Here is an 18,359-nt window from a genome sequence, read left to right on the forward strand (position 1 = left end):
TTCCACGGCCTGTTGAACTTAGAAAAAATTAGAAGTGTCACATTTGCTTCTTCTATTAAATTTGAAGAAACTTGGCACCCATTCATACAATATTTTCATATGATATAACTTCAAACTTTTTTCTTTTGGAGATGTTGTCCCTTCCTGATATCATCAAGTTTCTCTTGTGGGTGAGGACCAGGCTTCTTATGTTTCATGAATGCTATTTCAAGGCTTCCCAGTGCTTTTTTGTGTTGTTTCTGGGGTTTTTTTATAGATTAGTGTAAGGGGTTTTAGTACAATGTGAACTCTTTTTTTTCTCTTTGACTGTGTATGGGGAGATGAAGTCTATTATTTTTTGTTGGTTGCTATATATTGTAATCTTCTCAATCATGTAGCCTTATTCTCTCTGTGCATTGTCTATTGTATGTTTCATATTATATTAAAATTCAATAAAATGATTGAAAAAGAAAGGAATGATATCCTTACAGAGGACAGGGTGGGAGGAGGTGTAAAAGGTAAAGGTTCCATTATTGTAACGTAATATTACATTTAGAATGTAACATACATGAAATTCTTTGACTCTCATCTACCGTAAGGCACAGAGAGTTGCCACTTTGTCCAGTGCCCCTCACACAAACCTACAGCACCTTGTGTTTCTAAGCGATCTCCCCTCCAAGTATTGACCAGGTCTGTGCCTGCTTAGCTTCCAAGATCAGACAATCTCACGCACATTCAGGTAGCTGTGGGAATTGGCTGGTTTGTAGAAGATCTGTCGAGAGTTGTCTCCTGAGATGGAGACAGAGAGATCGAGGAAAGGGATAGTGTTGCTAGATGATTCACAATCGAAGTTTACAAGATAAACCTGGGGAAAAGTTGTCACAGGAGGAAATGACTGCAGACCATAGTACCCTGTCACTAAACCACAGGGCATAATGAAGAGCAATCCTGGTATGAAACATTGATCCAGGAAGACCAAATTAACAAGATAACTAATACTTTTCAAGTTGTACTGATCCTTCAGCCATCTTGATGTCTCTTGATGAGGAACCTCTCGGCCTTAAAATGAATGTTCTTGCTTGAGGACATGTGCTCACTCATCCAGAATTCACCTTTGACGATAAGATGCACGCCAAAGATGGCAGCAATATCTTTGCCAGTTATGAATTCTGCTGTTCTCTGGAGCAATGGTTTGGATAACACAAAATCCATGAGGATTTTTACACTTCTGAGTTCATCAATACCATCTTGGAGGTTTAAATCTAAAATCATTGAATTAAATTAAATTTCTAAGTGCAAATTCTATAATTCACAAAATAAATATTCCATTAAAAAAGGTAGTCTTGGCTAATAAAATGGATTGTTAGTTTCCTCAAGTATTCCATGGCACATACAATTACTCTGAGCTTTGTTGATTTGCCATTCTGTGTGTAAGCTCATGGTTCATTGGCTAATAGGGCATGACTTCTCAGAAATTGAACTCCAAGTAACATGGAGAAAAACTGCAAAGATATCTCAGAAGCTTTGTTGTGAAGCTAATGGTGTAATTATCCACCTTCAAGTTGCAGAAGTAATTTGCTGATGAATTTTACGCCAGGCTAAGAAGCAGAATGGTACTGATGACAAAATGTCCACACAATATTCCACACTATTTTGTTTCTCCATTATGTACGTAAGTTCTATGATTATGTTAACATACTTCACAAATCCATTCAGATCATTAAATCAGACTTTTTGTTATTCAGTTACTTTGAAAAGAACATGTAAATCATGGAAGATGTATTGTGATTCACTATCAGTGTTTAACAGTAATGAAATTGGTTTCTCAGAAATCGACATTTTGAAACCGTATATCCTTGGGAATTTACAAATAGCTATAAAATTCAATGAAAAATTCATTTTTTTCCTTTTTTTAACTAAAGAGAGAGAAAGATCTGATAGTTTTAGACAGAAATAGCTGGAATAAAGGAAAATGAATATAAATATGATTGATTTGGTTGTTAAGTGAATAACCAAATGAAAACAGATCAAATGCCAAGGGACACCCCAGAAACATTTAACTGTAAGTTTACCGATCTTATTTGACTTTGAATATACAGTACAACTCCAATTATCTGGGGCTATTTTGGATAAATTATATTTTTGGAGAACTGGTCATTTTTTTAAAACAGCTCAGTGGCAACAGCAAATCACTTGTAACAGTGTTAAACAACAAGGGAAGGCTTTTTAAGTGTGAAGTAATGTTTAATTCTCACCAATTTTAAACCTGTGACATCAGTTCGGCTCTGAGAAAACTTCGGATAACTGAGGATTTATGATTGTTTTGGATATCCTCATTTATCCAAAAAATTTCAAAGGCGAAATGAAATCACTTTCGCGTCCAAAAAAATTTTAGCTAACTGAACATTTTGGATAATCCGATTTCAGATAATTCAAGTTGTACTGTATAGTACCACCATATTCATGTGTGCATTATTTTGTGTAGGATATAATTCAGTTTAAACAAAATTAATAAAAGTCAATTACTTGAATATTCTTCCCTTGATTCCAGCACATAAACATCATATTTATGAAGGAAAACTTGTAAAGATCCATCTATATTTTTGGAGAAAAAATAAGCAAAGCTGAAAATCTGAGTCAAAAAGTGCAACCATAAGCAAAATATTCGGCAGACTGGATGGGAAACAAAATTGAATGGTTAACATCGTAAGTTTGGCTAAATCTTCACTTTTGTCTGATTAAAAATGTGACAGATTGTGGTTGTGGCATGAGAAGTATGAATTGTAGTGACCATGGGTATTCTGTGCTGGAATACATACAAAATCAACTAAAATGAGCAAGTGCATTCCAATGAGTTCCATCTCTTCTTCGGTTTTTCTTCCTGATCTGCTTTGATTGACAGGGCCACAGGTGCCAGCTGTCCTCCAGTACCTGACCCTAATGACCTTTCTTTATTTATCAGCCTTGACAGTGAGTGTTGGCAGCCTATTTAACCATAGGGGGCATCACATCAGAAGAAGATTCTCTGATAGGTTCTTTTCACATTTGTATCCCTCTCCTGCTGAACCAGGGCTGATTATTCTTTTTTATCCTGAAGCTGTAAGGGGAAATGTAGCCTCCCTACGATCTCCTTTGTTGAATTTAGCTAATTTAGCCAACACTGAGAATGAAACTAGGGAGCATTCTATTCTAAATAGATTAGAGCCATATTTCTTGTACCCACACAGTAGCTTTATTTGCTTTCCATGTTGTATTCCATTATTGAAATTGAAACTCTCATTCTGAAGAAATGATCATCTATTGTATCTCTTTCCTCATGACTCAGGATTAGGCTTTTTGTGATTTATCATCCAACACAAACATAAAATTGGCTTTAAACATTTCATTTTCATCACTATTCAAAACAACAAATAGAGATAGTAAATAATTGCCCAAAATAGAGCAGCTGGAAACGTCCAGAATTCTACCTTGCTGTTCTTTTACACCCACTTAATGTTCTTTTACACCTTACATTTAATTAGATCCGATCTCATTCCCCTCCACCTGCTCAACTTCGATTCGACGTCAACAGAGAAAAGCTAGAGTGGATAGTACAATCTGATGGTGCACAGGAATAAAACAACAAATCTTGAATTGTCACGCCTCCTGCTTAACAGGTGCTTGGAGAGTAAGATATTTAAAATGTCAGTCAGCACTGGGTAAGAAACTTCCCAAAATGTTCCTTTGCATTTGACATTCTCTTGGCAGATTTACAAGATTCACAGCTTTCCCACAATTCATGACACTGTAATATTGAATAAGTTTTCCTTTTGCAGCAGATATTTTTAATATAGGTTTTGATAATCAATGTTAATAATGAAATATAATTGTGACTTCCGTGTTTCCAAATGAGCACAGGCCACAATGATGAAACCCTTTGATCTTTCAACTATTGAGCCACCTGAGCCGTTTCCTTCCACAGAAACTTATTGATTTCACAGGATCAATTATCATGCCCCCGTGTTGCCTTTGGGGGGAAAATCATGTAAATTAGTGGTAACAAATCAAAGAACTTGGACTTCTCATAAAAAATCAATATCTGGAAAAACATTTGTTTTTTTTAACATTTGCAAAGGGAGATCTTTCTGATGCCCATACTGACAATCACATAAAGACAAAATTAGTAATGATTCAATTTTTATGTTTTTGTGCACTAAGATTTACTCTTTATATTGTGGTGCCACTGGCCTGATGCCAGGGGCCCTTTCAGTATGTGGTACGCAGAGGTACTTTCACTGTGAGTGGAGCAAGATGGTCTGCGGAAAAGGTGAGTGATTTTTTTTGGTAATTTTACGCTTGCATTTATTAAGCATTATTAAGCTTTCAAAGCGAGATAATGTGGAATTGTGAAAAATGGATTCTTCATTTTTTTATGGCAAAAAGGTTTCTAGGTTTCTCGTTTTAGTTATTGGAGATGAGAGTAGATGATTAAAGAGAAGAGCAATTAAGGAGACAGATTAGACAAGAAAATAAGCCAAAATTTATCTTTACTCAGCAGGGTGATCGTGGAAGTGTCTATTTTTCACAATTCTATATTATCCAACATTGAGAACTCAATGAATGCAAGCTTAGAAGTAGAAAGAAAACACTCACCCTTTTCGCAGAATGTATTTTAATCAAAGAGAAAACACCTCCATATTACATACACAAAATGTCACCTGCAGTAAGATACTCACCACATTGCAGTCAAGTTTGACTGAATGCACACACACACACACACACACACACACACACACACACACACACACACACATATAAATTGACTAATTATTAAATTTGTATTAATTTCAATGACAGGGCTAGAACTAGAAATGATCTGGCTTTTCAACCGTTAAAATGTTGCATAATCAGAGTGGTGGTGGTGTGGAGCTAGGGAGAGGGCTGGAAGAGGGGGATGGTTGGGAAAATGTAATGGAGTCACAGGAAGAGATATCCAGGGAATTGTGCTGCCTTTGGAAAAGCGTTGCTTAATGAAAGAAAAATGATGTTCATTCTCTCTCCTGACTGTAGATAGTGTTTGGCACAAGTAGTCAGGCAGAGATACCTTAATATAAATACATTGTTTTTCAGGCCTTTCTGGCCCACAAGCCCATCCCCCCCCCCCCCATACGCCAATCAACCTATAATCCCCGTACCATTTTGAAGAGTGGGAGGAAACCAGAGGATCTAGAGGAAACCCACATGGACCCAGGGAGAACATTCAAACACCTTTGAGAGAGCGCGGGATTCGAACCCAGTTGCTGATGCAGCAACAGCATTGCGCTAACCGCTGTGCTAACTGTGCAGCCCCATTGATCACCTCCACCGCAGCTCTGTGATGCAGCCCTCAAATTTCTCACGCCTCAACCGCTCAAGTCGTCTGTCAAAAAGGTCCACAGGTACATAACTTGCAAATTCATTCACTGAAGATCCAGTACCAGTGATCTAAAAAATGAAGATAACAAACAAACATGATGCCAGTGGAGTACATTGTAGAGGGTGAATGATGTTTTAAACATTATTTCTTAGCAAGAAAAACGATTTAATTAAAAAAAAAATTTTATTGCTCCTCAGAACTGAAACACCAGTGTGGTTTTCCCCTTATTGGGTGAAACAGAAAGTTCCTTACATCTGGTCCTTGTTAGATTGCAGTATGGAGATGCACCTTTGTTACATTCTTTTTGCATGCATAATTTACTAAGGAGATTTTCTAGATGGGTGACTTTTCAAGCTGACTTGCACTAACAAGGAGCACAATATAAATTATTTATAAAAATATAAATTAAATCTTAGCTAATATAAATCAGAAATGAGAAAAGTTGGAAAAATATTCCAACTTTGTTTTAATTTTGAGAAAACAATATGTAACTTTTTGTGACATGGGTGACATGGTCTAACATAACATAACAACATAACAATTACAGCACGGAAACAGGCCATTAGGCCCCTCTAGTCCGCACTGAACCAAACACCCCTTTCTAGTCCCACCTCCCTGCACAATGCCCATAACCCTCCATCTTCTTCTCATCCATATACCTGTCCAACCTTTTCTTAAATAATACAATTGACTCCGCCGCCACTATTTCTCCTGGAAGATCATTCCACATGGCTACCACTCTCTGAGTAAAGAAGTTCCCCCTCATGTTACCTCTAAACCTCTGCCCCTTAATTCTTAACTCATGTCCTCTTGTTTTAATCTTTCCTCCTCTTAACGGAAATAGTCTATCCACATCCACTCTGTCTATCCCTTTCATAATCTTAAATACTTCTATCAAATCCCCTCTCAACCTTCTACGCTCCAAAGAATAAAGACCCAATCTGTCCAATCTCTCCCCATACTCCAGATGCTTAAACCCAGGCAACATTCTGGTAAACCTTCTCTGCACTCTCTCCACTCTGTTTATATCCTTCCTATAATTAGGCGACCAGAACTGCACACAGAACTCCAAATTAGGCCGCACCAACGTCTTATACAATCTCAACATCACCTCCCAACTCCTATATTCCATGCAATGATTGATAAAGGCCAGCATACTAAAAGCCTTCTTCACCACCCTATTCACGTGAGTTTCTACCTTCAGGGAACGATGTACCGTCACTCCTAAATCTTTCTGCTCTTCTGTATTCCTCAATGCTCTCCCATTTACCACGTATGTCCTATTCTGATTCTTCTTACCAAAATGAAGCACCTCACACTTATCAGCATTAAATTCCATCTGCCATTTTTCAGCCCACTTTTCTAAGCAGCCCAAATCCCTCTGCAATCCTTGAAAACCTTCTTCATTATCCACTATTCCACCTATCTTAGTATAAATAAAAAAATTAACTCAACTGGAATGATTTTAAATCAACTTGTTGACGGGAAGGAGATAGGATCGGATGGGTCAATATTACTCTCCACCTATTGCCTCCCCATTGGCTTTAGTCGAAGGATATGTAAATTTGGCATTTCAACTAACTCGGTTTCCCACACCTTGGTAATTCCTCTTTGTGTTGTCTTCCTGATTGGCTATGTTTTCCATAATTTTGAAGTTGAAATCTGTTGAGTCTCTTCAACTCATCTTCCAAGTGTATCTCTCAGTCGTTTTTCACAATAATCCACGTAGACCATGCCCAAAAAGCTGCTGAGGGAGGATATGTTTTGCAGTCCTATCACATGGTAACTAATGTACATCTAAAAGCAAGGTCTTTGACTATTAATGACAATTCAGAAGACAAAGTCTCTAGTTTTCCTATTGACTAATATAACAGATGGATATGGTTTAAGGATTAGCTCAAAAAAGGTCCGGAAAGCACTAGCTTTGATTACACTGCACCTAGGAGAAAATCAAAGAAAACTGTGAGTTAGATGCAGTCAGGTGTCATCATGTCAGCGGTGTCTTTAGATTTTCTTGCATAGGAACAACGTGTAGATGAGAAATAAGAAAGGGCCCAGAGGAGGATTCCCATAGATTACAGTACAGGAAAAGAAGACTTTACTGATGATATTCTGATTGTGTCTGGATCGTTATGTGAATAAAGTTCCATCTGCCTGCAGAAAGGCAGAGATGGGTCAATTGCAGGAAAAGGCAGTTTAAGGGGGAAAATAAATGAGAAAATGACTGTTGCAATCACATGACCTTTGAGATTTTCCCTGTTACTATTTCCGCACTGTGAGCAGAAAACCATTTTGAGGAATTCCATCAAAGAATTAGAGATAGAATGGATTTGCATTTTGGAAATTAACACACAATCCAGGACTAGGGAAGGAAAATGGAGGATGGAGTTAAACAAGGGTTCCCTGTGATGAGGAGAGCTGATTGCAGATGAAGAGATCAGAAACCAAGAAGAGGACACTGTTTTCACCAATTTAAGGATCAGTAATTTAAAGGAAAGTAGATTGAGTGAAGCTGCAGGTGGGTCTCATGGGTAAGATAACTTCTCAGTGGGCATGACAGGAGATTGGAGAGAAGCTAATGATAACCTAGGATTGGGGGAACATTAGATGTTCAGCTTGGGAGCAAGGGTAAGAAAGGGATAAGGCAGAGTTAATGGTTTCAAACTTTGTGGCAAAGAGTTTATGAGTTCCTTGTACTTGTTATTGGAGGTAAGGCTGAAAAAGACCAGAGAAGAGAGTTAAAGAAGATGGTGTAGAACAATGGTTTTCAAACTGAGAGTAGTGGCGATTTGGAAGCATTGAGGAGAACTGAACATCTCTTGCAGAGGAGGCATGAGTTCTTTTAATAAAATAAAAGGTGGCGGGGGGAGGGAGGGAAGAGACGTTAGGAAAGGTGAGGGTTTCAGAAAGGATGCAGAAAAAGTAGATAAGATGGAAAAAATAACACGAGAGATGAGATGGGATCAAGCTCAGCTTGGCAAACAAAATGTACAGAGAAGTTATTAAAGATCTGGTTTTGTAGAAATTGAATGGAAGAATGCTCATGAAGAAAATGTGGAATTTCGCAATCCCTATGCGATCAATGCTCTGATTAGTGAGGGATTGCTTAAGGTGGTATGTGAGTGGGAAGGGAAGGTTGAGAACCACTGCTCTAGATCCAATTGTTACTGAAACAACTTAAAATGTAAACGAGTCATTATCAATAAAATAGATCAATGCGAGAATGAATCTCATTCTAGAGACAGTTGTTTGTTTTTTTCCTTTGTCCATTTCCTTTGGAGTTATGAAACTGTGCATATAATGAGTCAATTAGATATGACTAAAGCAGTGGTTTTCACTTTTTCTTTCCACTCACGTACCACCTTAAGCAATCCCTTACTAATCACAGAGCACTTATGGCATAGGGTTTGCTTAAGGTGGAATGTGAGTTTGGAGGGGGGGGGTTAGTTTGAAAACCACTGGTTTAGAGTAAAGAAGAGAATCCCATATTTACAGTATTTTAACTGTACAGGATGAACAAGAAATTGTAAACTAGTTGCAGAAAATAGATCTTTTGTAGGAGATTGTGGAGTAAGTCAGTGATAAGTATCTCACTGGAAAAACTGATGAGTAGAATTAGATAGGAATGAGAAGAGGATTGGCAAATACTTGCTGAGTTCAGTGAAAGAAGGTCAATGAGACAGTAGGATAGGCTTTTGAAAGAGCAGGTGAGGATTGGTGAGGTTTCTGATCAAAAAGAGACCCCCAAAAATACAGAAAAGAGCCTTTTGGAGAGCATGATGGAGGCACAGAACAAAGCCATAAGCTAATCTGAGAGGGGATCAAATGAGAGTAGTGGCGATTTGGAAGCATTGAGGAGAACTGAACATCTCTTGCAGAGGAGGCATGAGTTCTTTTAATAAAATAAAAGGTGGCGGGGGGAGGGAGGGAAGAGACGTTAGGAAAGGTGAGGGTTTCAGAAAGGATGCAGAAAAAGTAGATAAGATGGAAAAAATAACACGAGAGATGAGATGGGATCAAGCTCAGCTTGGCAAACAAAATGTACAGAGAAGTTATTAAAGATCTGGTTTTGTAGAAATTGAATGGAAGAATGCTCATGAAGAAAATGTGGAATTTCGCAATCCCTATGCGATCAATGCTCTGATTAGTGAGGGATTGCTTAAGGTGGTATGTGAGTGGGAAGGGAAGGTTGAGAACCACTGCTCTAGATCCAATTGTTACTGAAACAACTTAAAATGTAAACGAGTCATTATCAATAAAATAGATCAATGCGAGAATGAATCTCATTCTAGAGACAGTTGTTTGTTTTTTTCCTTTGTCCATTTCCTTTGGAGTTATGAAACTGTGCATATAATGAGTCAATTAGATATGACTAAAGCAGTGGTTTTCACTTTTTCTTTCCACTCACGTACCACCTTAAGCAATCCCTTACTAATCACAGAGCACTTATGGCATAGGGTTTGCTTAAGGTGGAATGTGAGTTTGGAGGGGGGGGGGTTAGTTTGAAAACCACTGGTTTAGAGTAAAGAAGAGAATCCCATATTTACAGTATTTTAACTGTACAGGATGAACAAGAAATTGTAAACTAGTTGCAGAAAATAGATCTTTTGTAGGAGATTGTGGAGTAAGTCAGTGATAAGTATCTCACTGGAAAAACTGATGAGTAGAATTAGATAGGAATGAGAAGAGGATTGGCAAATACTTGCTGAGTTCAGTGAAAGAAGGTCAATGAGACAGTAGGATAGGCTTTTGAAAGAGCAGGTGAGGATTGGTGAGGTTTCTGATCAAAAAGAGACCCCCAAAAATACAGAAAAGAGCCTTTTGGAGAGCATGATGGAGGCACAGAACAAAGCCATAAGCTAATCTGAGAGGGGATCAAATGAGAGTAGTGGCGATTTGGAAGCATTGAGGAGAACTGAACATCTCTTGCAGAGGAGGCATGAGTTCTTTTAATAAAATAAAAGGTGGCGGGGGGAGGGAGGGAAGAGACGTTAGGAAAGGTGAGGGTTTCAGAAAGGATGCAGAAAAAGTAGATAAGATGGAAAAAATAACACGAGAGATGAGATGGGATCAAGCTCAGCTTGGCAAACAAAATGTACAGAGAAGTTATTAAAGATCTGGTTTTGTAGAAATTGAATGGAAGAATGCTCATGAAGAAAATGTGGAATTTGCATAAAGCATGGCCTGAAGGCCAAATGTGGATCAGATAATTTTTATGACTCACTCCCAAATGCTCATTAAAAAAAAAACAAGTGCACAATTTAATAAACATTAAGATATAGCCTGAGAAAATGGGTAAAAATCTGTCTATGCCCAAGAGAAAAATGGAAACCATTGATATAGTACATTGCTGTCTTGCTACTCTTATTGGTTTGACTGTAACATGCACAAATATTGAGGCCAGCTAATCAAAATTTGTCTATTAAACAGAATGCATTGCAACAGTTCTATTCTACATTGGACTTCAATATTTTGTTACCACGTTATTAAACTAACATGTTAAAGAAATGAAAGATGATGCAGAAAATCAGGAATTTTATGTGACCAGATAAATACTTCTAGGTCTCTCTCATTAAAAAAAAATTGCTTGGCTCCAAGAAACCAAAGTGGATAACAACTAATGTAACTTTAATAGACATTACAAGGGCTCTCTGAATGAATGAGGGAACTCATAACTTGAGGGGTTGGAAAAACACTTTGCAGGCCAGAAAAAAACTATTTGGAAGGAAATTTGAAAAAAATATTGCCTCTATTGGAGGCAGCTGTCAAATAGCTCAGCTAATAGCAAACCACTTACAAGTGTAGGGAGGAGGGAGCAGATTATCAAACAATATAAGTAATTGGGGGAAATCTGCCTATTAAAAGTGAGACTTATTTGAAGCATTGAGGCAGCCAGCAGACTTACAAGAATAGAGGATTCACGTGACTACCTGTTGATATCAATTTACAAGAGTAGGGCCAAAACTTTGATTTTTCTGTCGTTCTGAATGAAAATAATGATATTGTTATTGCTGCTCAGTTTATATTCACTTATGGTACTGATGAATTACTCAACATCATTGAGTTGCATGGTTGCATGGGATGAAAGATTCTACTGCGATGACAAGCATTTTCATTAATGAATGAAAGCACTCAAGCATCTGGATTTAAAGTGGGACAATCTGAAGTCTGAAACCAAGGAACCTGTCATGGAAACATTCCACACACAATCTGCTGGAGGAACTCAGTGGGTCAAACAACGTCAGGAGGAGAAAAAGAATCCCTGACATTTCGAGTCCTGATGAAAAGTTTCAGTTTGAAATGTTGTTCATTCCTTTTCTCCCTCTGATGCTGGTTGACCCACCGTGTTCCTCTAGAAGATTGATTTTTTTGGCTTCAGATTCCAGCATCTGTAATCTCCTATGTGTCTGCATGGAAAAGTGCCAATTGTAGAATCAATGGGCATGGCGTTATCCATCGACAGCCATTCTGTGGCTCAGCATCAATTGGACTTTGATGACTTTATGAAAGTTGTAGTCAATGGTAAATTTCATCTGTCCTTGGGCACATCGCCCACAGGTAACTCCAAAGATATGTTGAAGAGGCTGGTGCACTTTACAACTACATACTTTACAACAGTGATATTGGTGACTCGGATATTGCAGATTGCTCAAAATATCGCAAGAGCTGCTAATCAAAATCAATACATTCATGACTGAAAAATGCTTGCTTGTGAAGTATCTTTTTAATTGCCACTGTCATGGAATCTTGCTTTTCTGACTAATCTGACTCAGGACTTAAATGACCTGAACCATAAATTTCACACTAAGGGAAACTAACCTGTAATTCATAAAGCTGTGTCAAAGGGTTCAGGATAACCTCAATTATTTTCCACCTTGTGCCAGTCTCAATCAGTGCCAAGCTCTGGCAATGGAATTTCTAAGGGATGTGGCAGTGAAAACAGGTTACATTCGTGCAAGGACAATTTTCCAAGTTTTTGCAATATCGTCCAACAAACTATTTCCATCAGTGTTGAATCTCTATAAATGGACCACCATGATCTCAGGCAAACAATGCATTGAATATTAAATCCAGTGAAGGTGATTTGATGCATTCTGCAAGCACCTCCCAAGTGACAATTGTCCAAACACAAATTGTGTGGGGCTTCAGAACAATGTTCAGAAACATATGGGTTTGAGAACAAGTGAAGGTTGTCAAATCAAGACGTCTGATGATCATTTACTCTTTGAATTGTGCACTGCGTGTCTCCAATATAGCTCCAGATAGTGGCTGCTTAATCAGTGAGAAGCTAGTGTTAAATCACAGTGAAGATTTTAGTAAATGATTCCTTCAGAAGTCCAAGGGGTGAGTACATGTTTGTTAATGTCATTTTAGTGAAATGTTTGAGGATCCATGACATAAAATATAGAAAAACTCTTAGAACATTGCACAGTACAGGCCCTTCAACTCATAATGTGATAGTGATCCATATAAACCTAATTCACATCCATCTAATATTCTATTCCTTCCAAAACTCACAGCCCATAACACTCTATTTTTCTTATATCCATGTGCCTATCTATGAGTCTTTTTTTTTCTAAATGTCCCTATTGAACAGTTTCAATACATTCCAGGCACCCACTCTGTGTGGGAAAAAAAACCTTAAACAGATATCCTATGCCATTGGGCATTGCTGTATTCTCTATCTATGCCCCTCCTAATCTTTTACATCTCTCTTAAGTCACCTCTCAACCTCAGTCACTCCTAAGAGAGAAAAGCAAGCTCACTCAAATTTTCCCAGAAAACATTTCAGATTTCAGATTTATTGTCAGAGTACATATATGACATCACATACAACCATGAGATTATTTTTCCTGCAGGCGAGGTAGAATTACCACTTCTTGGTAGTGCTTAAAAAAAAACTGTACACAACATCGACATGTCAACAAATAAAAATTTGTAAAAAGATAAAGAATGTAAACAAACTAACTGTAATACAGAGGGAATTTTAAAACATTCAATGAAGTGCAAAAGTAAAAGTCCTTAAATGAGTCCCTGATTGAGTTTGTTGTTGTGGAGTCTGATGGTGGATGGGTACCAGCTGTCTCTGAACCTGCTTGTGCAAGTCTTGTAGCACCTGTACCTCTTTTCTGTTGGCAGTAGTGAGAACAGATAACAGCTTTCCCTGAGGATTTCTCGATGGTGGAGACAGTTTTGCCTGTGATGTCCTCAGCTGTGTCCACTATCTTTTGGAGGACTTAATGGTCAGAAGTATTGGTGTCTCCATACCAGACAGTGATATAGCCAGTCACCATACATCTGTAGAAATTTGCCAGGGTTTCTGATATCATACCAAACCTCTCAAACTCCTGAGGAAGTAGAGGCGCTGACGTGCTTTCTTCATGATGCCATTAGCATGTTGGGTCCAAAAAAGATCCTCTGAGATACAAACTCCCAAAATTTTCAATTTTCTCACCCTTTCCACCTCTGATTTCCCCAGTGATCACTGGACCATAAACCCTTCCTAAAGTCAACAATCAATTCTTTGGTTTTGGTGACATAATGTGTGAGGTTGTTGTTGGTGGGCAGTTCAGCCATGCTGACTCATCAACTTTTTTATACAACCCACTACTTTGGTATCATCGGCACATTTGTGGATGATATTATTGTCATATTGAGCAACACAGTCATATATGTAAAGTGAGAAGAGCAGGGGGCTAAGAATGCAGCCCCCGGGTGCTCTGGTACTGGTGGAGATTGAGGAGAAGATGTTCTTAATAATCCTCACTGTTGTGGTCTGAAGGTGAGAAAATCTAATCACACAGTGGGGTATTGAGTCCCATGTCTTGTAGTTTTCTGATCAGTTTTTAAAGAATGATGGTGTTGAATGCCAAACTGTAGTTGGTAAAGAGCTTCCTGATGTATGCATCTTTGATATCCAGGTGTTCTAGCACTTTGTGTTGAGCTATTTATAAATGGAATCCTTTATTGTTACAAAAATGTAAATTACTTGTATTGCGACAAATAATAGATGTTTGGTATAAGTGAGATCAACTTATAGGATCTAAAAGAAAAAATCTGGTAAAATCACCATTATATCAGAATAAATTAATTCCTTTTTCTTTAAATATTCCTTATTTGAAAAACTGGGAAGTGAAAGGGATCAATGATACAGGATTGTTTTGAGGCAGGTAAATTTTCTACATTTAATAGATTACGAGAGAAGTTTGGTATTTCACAAAATTCCTTTTTTGCTTATTATCAAGTTCAGGACTTTTTACAAACAAATTTTGGATGGGATTTGGTTTTACCAGGTCAAACAAAATTTTTGATGTTAATTACAGATAAAAGAAATAAGGGGTTTATTTCAGATATGTACAGGTTGTTGCAGGAAAAAATTGATAAATTTAATGGATATAAAATGAAGGAGAAATGGGAGAAGGATTTAGATATTGTTTTGTCCTGGGAAGAATGGTCAAATATGTATATGTATAGTGTTACAAAATTACTTAATGTGAGATATAGTGTGGTTAATTATAATTTTATACATCAATTGTATTTAACTCCTGAAAAGTTGAAGAAATATGGATTCAGCTCGTCAGATATGTGTTTTAGATGTGGAGAACAGATAGGTACTTTTATTGCATTCTGTTTGGTCGTGTGAAAAAGTTAAACCTTTTTGGGTTAAAGTTATAAAGTTTTTGAGAGATTTATTTAAAATTGATCTGCAATTGAATCTAATGATGTGCTTATTAGGTTACATGAATGTATTGAATGCAAGATTGTAGATGAATGACCCACAATTGGCTTTTGTGCGATTTGGGTTAGCAGTAGCAAGAAAATGTATAGCTTTTTCATGGAAAAATTATATAGAGTTGAATATATAAAGATGGCATAATGAATTACAATCGTGCTTATATTTGGAAAAAATAACCTACAAATTTGCAAAATAATTATTCCTTTTTTGTTAAAATGTGGAGTTTATATTTAAAATGTATGGCTATAGTAAATGACTTGTACAGAGTTGGCATACCAAGCAGTCAATATTAAATAATCCCCCCAAAATTTTTGTATAAGACTCCAGGGGGAGGGGGGGATTGAGAGGGGTTAGGTTAGATGAGGGGAGGAGGGGGGAGGGGAGTTTTGTTTTTCTTTATATTTTATAATTTTTTTGGTTATTCTTATAGTTTTTGTAAAATATTTAATTTTTTTAAAAAGAGAATCACTGATGAGAACTCTCAGGTAAATAAAAGGGTCTGCATTTAATCAAGATTTGCTCTAAGGCAATAGAGCAGAAGGTCGACATAACCCCAATATCCGTGCACCAACCAATATTAATGACAAAGTGCACACCGCCACTTCTTTTTTTTTGCCAGAATCCAAGTTGCGATTCACTCTATGAATGGTGAAACTGTCAGGTCTCTTGTATGTTTTCTTATCCATGCAACATCCTGGTAAATCGCCTCTGCACCCTCTCTAAACCTTCCACATACTTCTTGTAATGAGGTGACAATAACAGAACACAATACTCCAAGTGTGGTCTAACCAAAGTTTTATAGAGCTGCAACATTACCTCACAATTCTTGAGCATAATTTCCTGACTTAACCAACCTACTAATTTGCACAGCAACCTTGAAGGATCTCTGGACTTGGAGCGAAAGCCCCTCAGCTCCTACACAGCTTCAATCTTCCAAAGTTTATCACTTCACATTTTTCAAATTGAAATCCATTTGTCACTTCTCCACCCAAATCTTTATCCTGTCTTTATCCCATTGTTGGCTATGACAAGTACTGTCCATAACAGCTCCAACCTTTGTGTCATCTGCAAACTTACTGACCCATCCCTTCACTTCCTTATCCATGTCATTTATAAATATCACAGAGCAGGGCTCCCAGAGCAGATCCCTGCAGAATACCACTAGTCACTGACCTCCAGTCAGAGAAAACCCCTCTGCCTTCTGTGGGTAAACCAATTCTGCATCCTCACAACCAGGTTTTCATGGATCCCATGTCTCATGCCCTTCTGGATGACCCTTCCATGGGAAAACTTGGCAAAAGCTTTAATAAAATCCACACACACCACATCCACTGCTCTACCTTCATCAATCACCTCCTCAAAAACTCAAGTAGTTTTGTGACGCACAACCTACCCCTCATAAAGCCATGCTGGACTATCCTTGTACTCCAAATACGCATAAATCCTGTCCCTAAGAATATTTTCCAATAGTTTTGTCTACCACTGACATAAGACTCACTGATCCCTAATTCCCAGAATTCTCCCTATTACTTTTCCTATATGGAATACAGGGAAACAACATTTGCTTTCCTCCTCTCCTCCTCTACCACTGCCATGAAGAGTGAGCATGCGAAGATCATCATCAGTACCACAGCAATCTCCTCCTTGTTATTGTCTAATCTTGGGGACTTACCTGGCATGATGTTTTTTCAAAATCTTCACATTCAGCAAGGCCCCTCTCCCTAGTGAATGATGAAGCAAAGTATTCATTAAGGACCTCCCCTACCTCATCTACCTCCAGACACATGTTTCCCCCTTTGTCCTTGAGTGGTCCTAACCTCACATGTACCTGTAGAATGCTTTGGGGTTTTCTTTAATCCTACTTGCCAGGGCCTTCTCATGACCCTTTCTAACTCTCTTCAGTCCCTTCTTGATTTCCTTCCTGCCCTCCCTTATAATTCTCAGGAATGCTGCCTTTTGTTTTTGCTTCCTAAACCTTATGTATGCTTCCTCTTGATGAGAGGAATCCCACCTCTCTTGACAACCATGGCTCCTTTACCTTACCATCCCTTCATTGTTTCAGTGGGATAAATCTATCCAGAACCACATGCAATTGATCCCAAAACAACCTATACATTTCTGTTGAGCACTTCCTCAAAAACATTTGTTCCCAATTAAGCTCTCAGGTTCCTGCCTGATACCATTGTAATTAGCTCCTCCACAATTTGCATATCATCTATTGCTAACTTTGTCCATACTATGTTAAAGGTCAGGGAGTTGTGTTCACTCTTTCCGAAATGTTCACCCACTGAGAGGTCTCTCACTTGAAACTAGCTTCACCATCCAGATCTAGATCCAGTATGGCCTCCCCGGCGTCTGCCTGTCAATATAATGTGTCCAGAATCCTTCTTGGACACACCTAACCAATTGTTCACCATTCAAATACTTTGCATTAAGGAAGGACTAATCAAGAAATAGAATCTGAATTTATTGTCATAAACATGTCACAAAATTTGTTGTTTTGCGGCCCCATCGCAGTCCAAACATTCATATAAACCACCTTGCAAAGTAAATAAAATAAGTGCTAGAAAAAAAAGACCAAGTAAGGTAGTGTCTATGGTTTATTATTCATTCCGGACTCTGATGGCAGAGGGGGAAAAGCTGTCATTGTGCCACTGAGTGCTCATCTTCAAGCTCCTGTACTATTTTCCCAATGGTAGTAGAGTGAAGAGAGGATGGTCATGGTGGTGTGGGTCCTTGAGGATAGAGGCTGCTTTCTTAAGACACTGCCTCTTGTAGATGTCCGCAACGGAGTGAAGACTGGTGCCCTCGATGTCGCAGGCCAGGTTAATAACCCTCTGGACTCTTTTCTTGTCCTGAGTGTTGGCACTTCCATACCAGATAGTGATTCAACCAATCAGAAAGCTCTCCAAGATACACCCAAAAGAAGTTTCCGATAAGAGAACAATCCTGTTATTTTTACACCTTTCCAAAATCTGCCCACTATTCTGCTCCTCGGTGCCTTGGTCATTATTGGGGGTTGGGGGCGATCGCTCCCTTCCTGAATTTGACTTCCACCCACACCAACTCAGTAGACAATCTCTCCATGACATCCTTCCTTTCTACAGCTGTGATAATATCCATGATTATCAATGCCAATCCCACCCCCTCCCTTTATCTCCTTTCCCTTTTTGAACTATCTAAACTTTAGAACATCAAGCAGCCAATCACTGCCTTGAGTCAGCCAAGCCTCTGTAACAGCCACCACAT

General features: G+C 38.2%; 1 long non-coding RNA gene across 6 annotated transcripts in view; it reads left to right on the forward strand.

The window, feature by feature from the left end:
• Positions 1-18,359, forward strand: part of LOC138755436 (uncharacterized) — a 53,672-nt gene that overhangs the window by 23,296 nt on the left and 12,017 nt on the right. For 4 of the 6 annotated variants that reach the window (XR_011352283.1, XR_011352284.1, XR_011352282.1 and 1 more), the window contains one exon: positions 2,531-2,685. This is a non-coding gene — a long non-coding RNA (uncharacterized lncRNA). Of the gene's footprint in view, positions 1-2,530; positions 2,686-3,500; positions 3,678-18,359 lie in introns of all 6 variants that reach the window. The other 2 variants (XR_011352286.1, XR_011352287.1) reach the window with 2 other exon arrangements.

Source organism: Narcine bancroftii, chromosome 2 (assembly GCF_036971445.1).
Source record: "Narcine bancroftii isolate sNarBan1 chromosome 2, sNarBan1.hap1, whole genome shotgun sequence".
Taxonomy (NCBI): Eukaryota; Metazoa; Chordata; class Chondrichthyes; order Torpediniformes; family Narcinidae; genus Narcine; species Narcine bancroftii.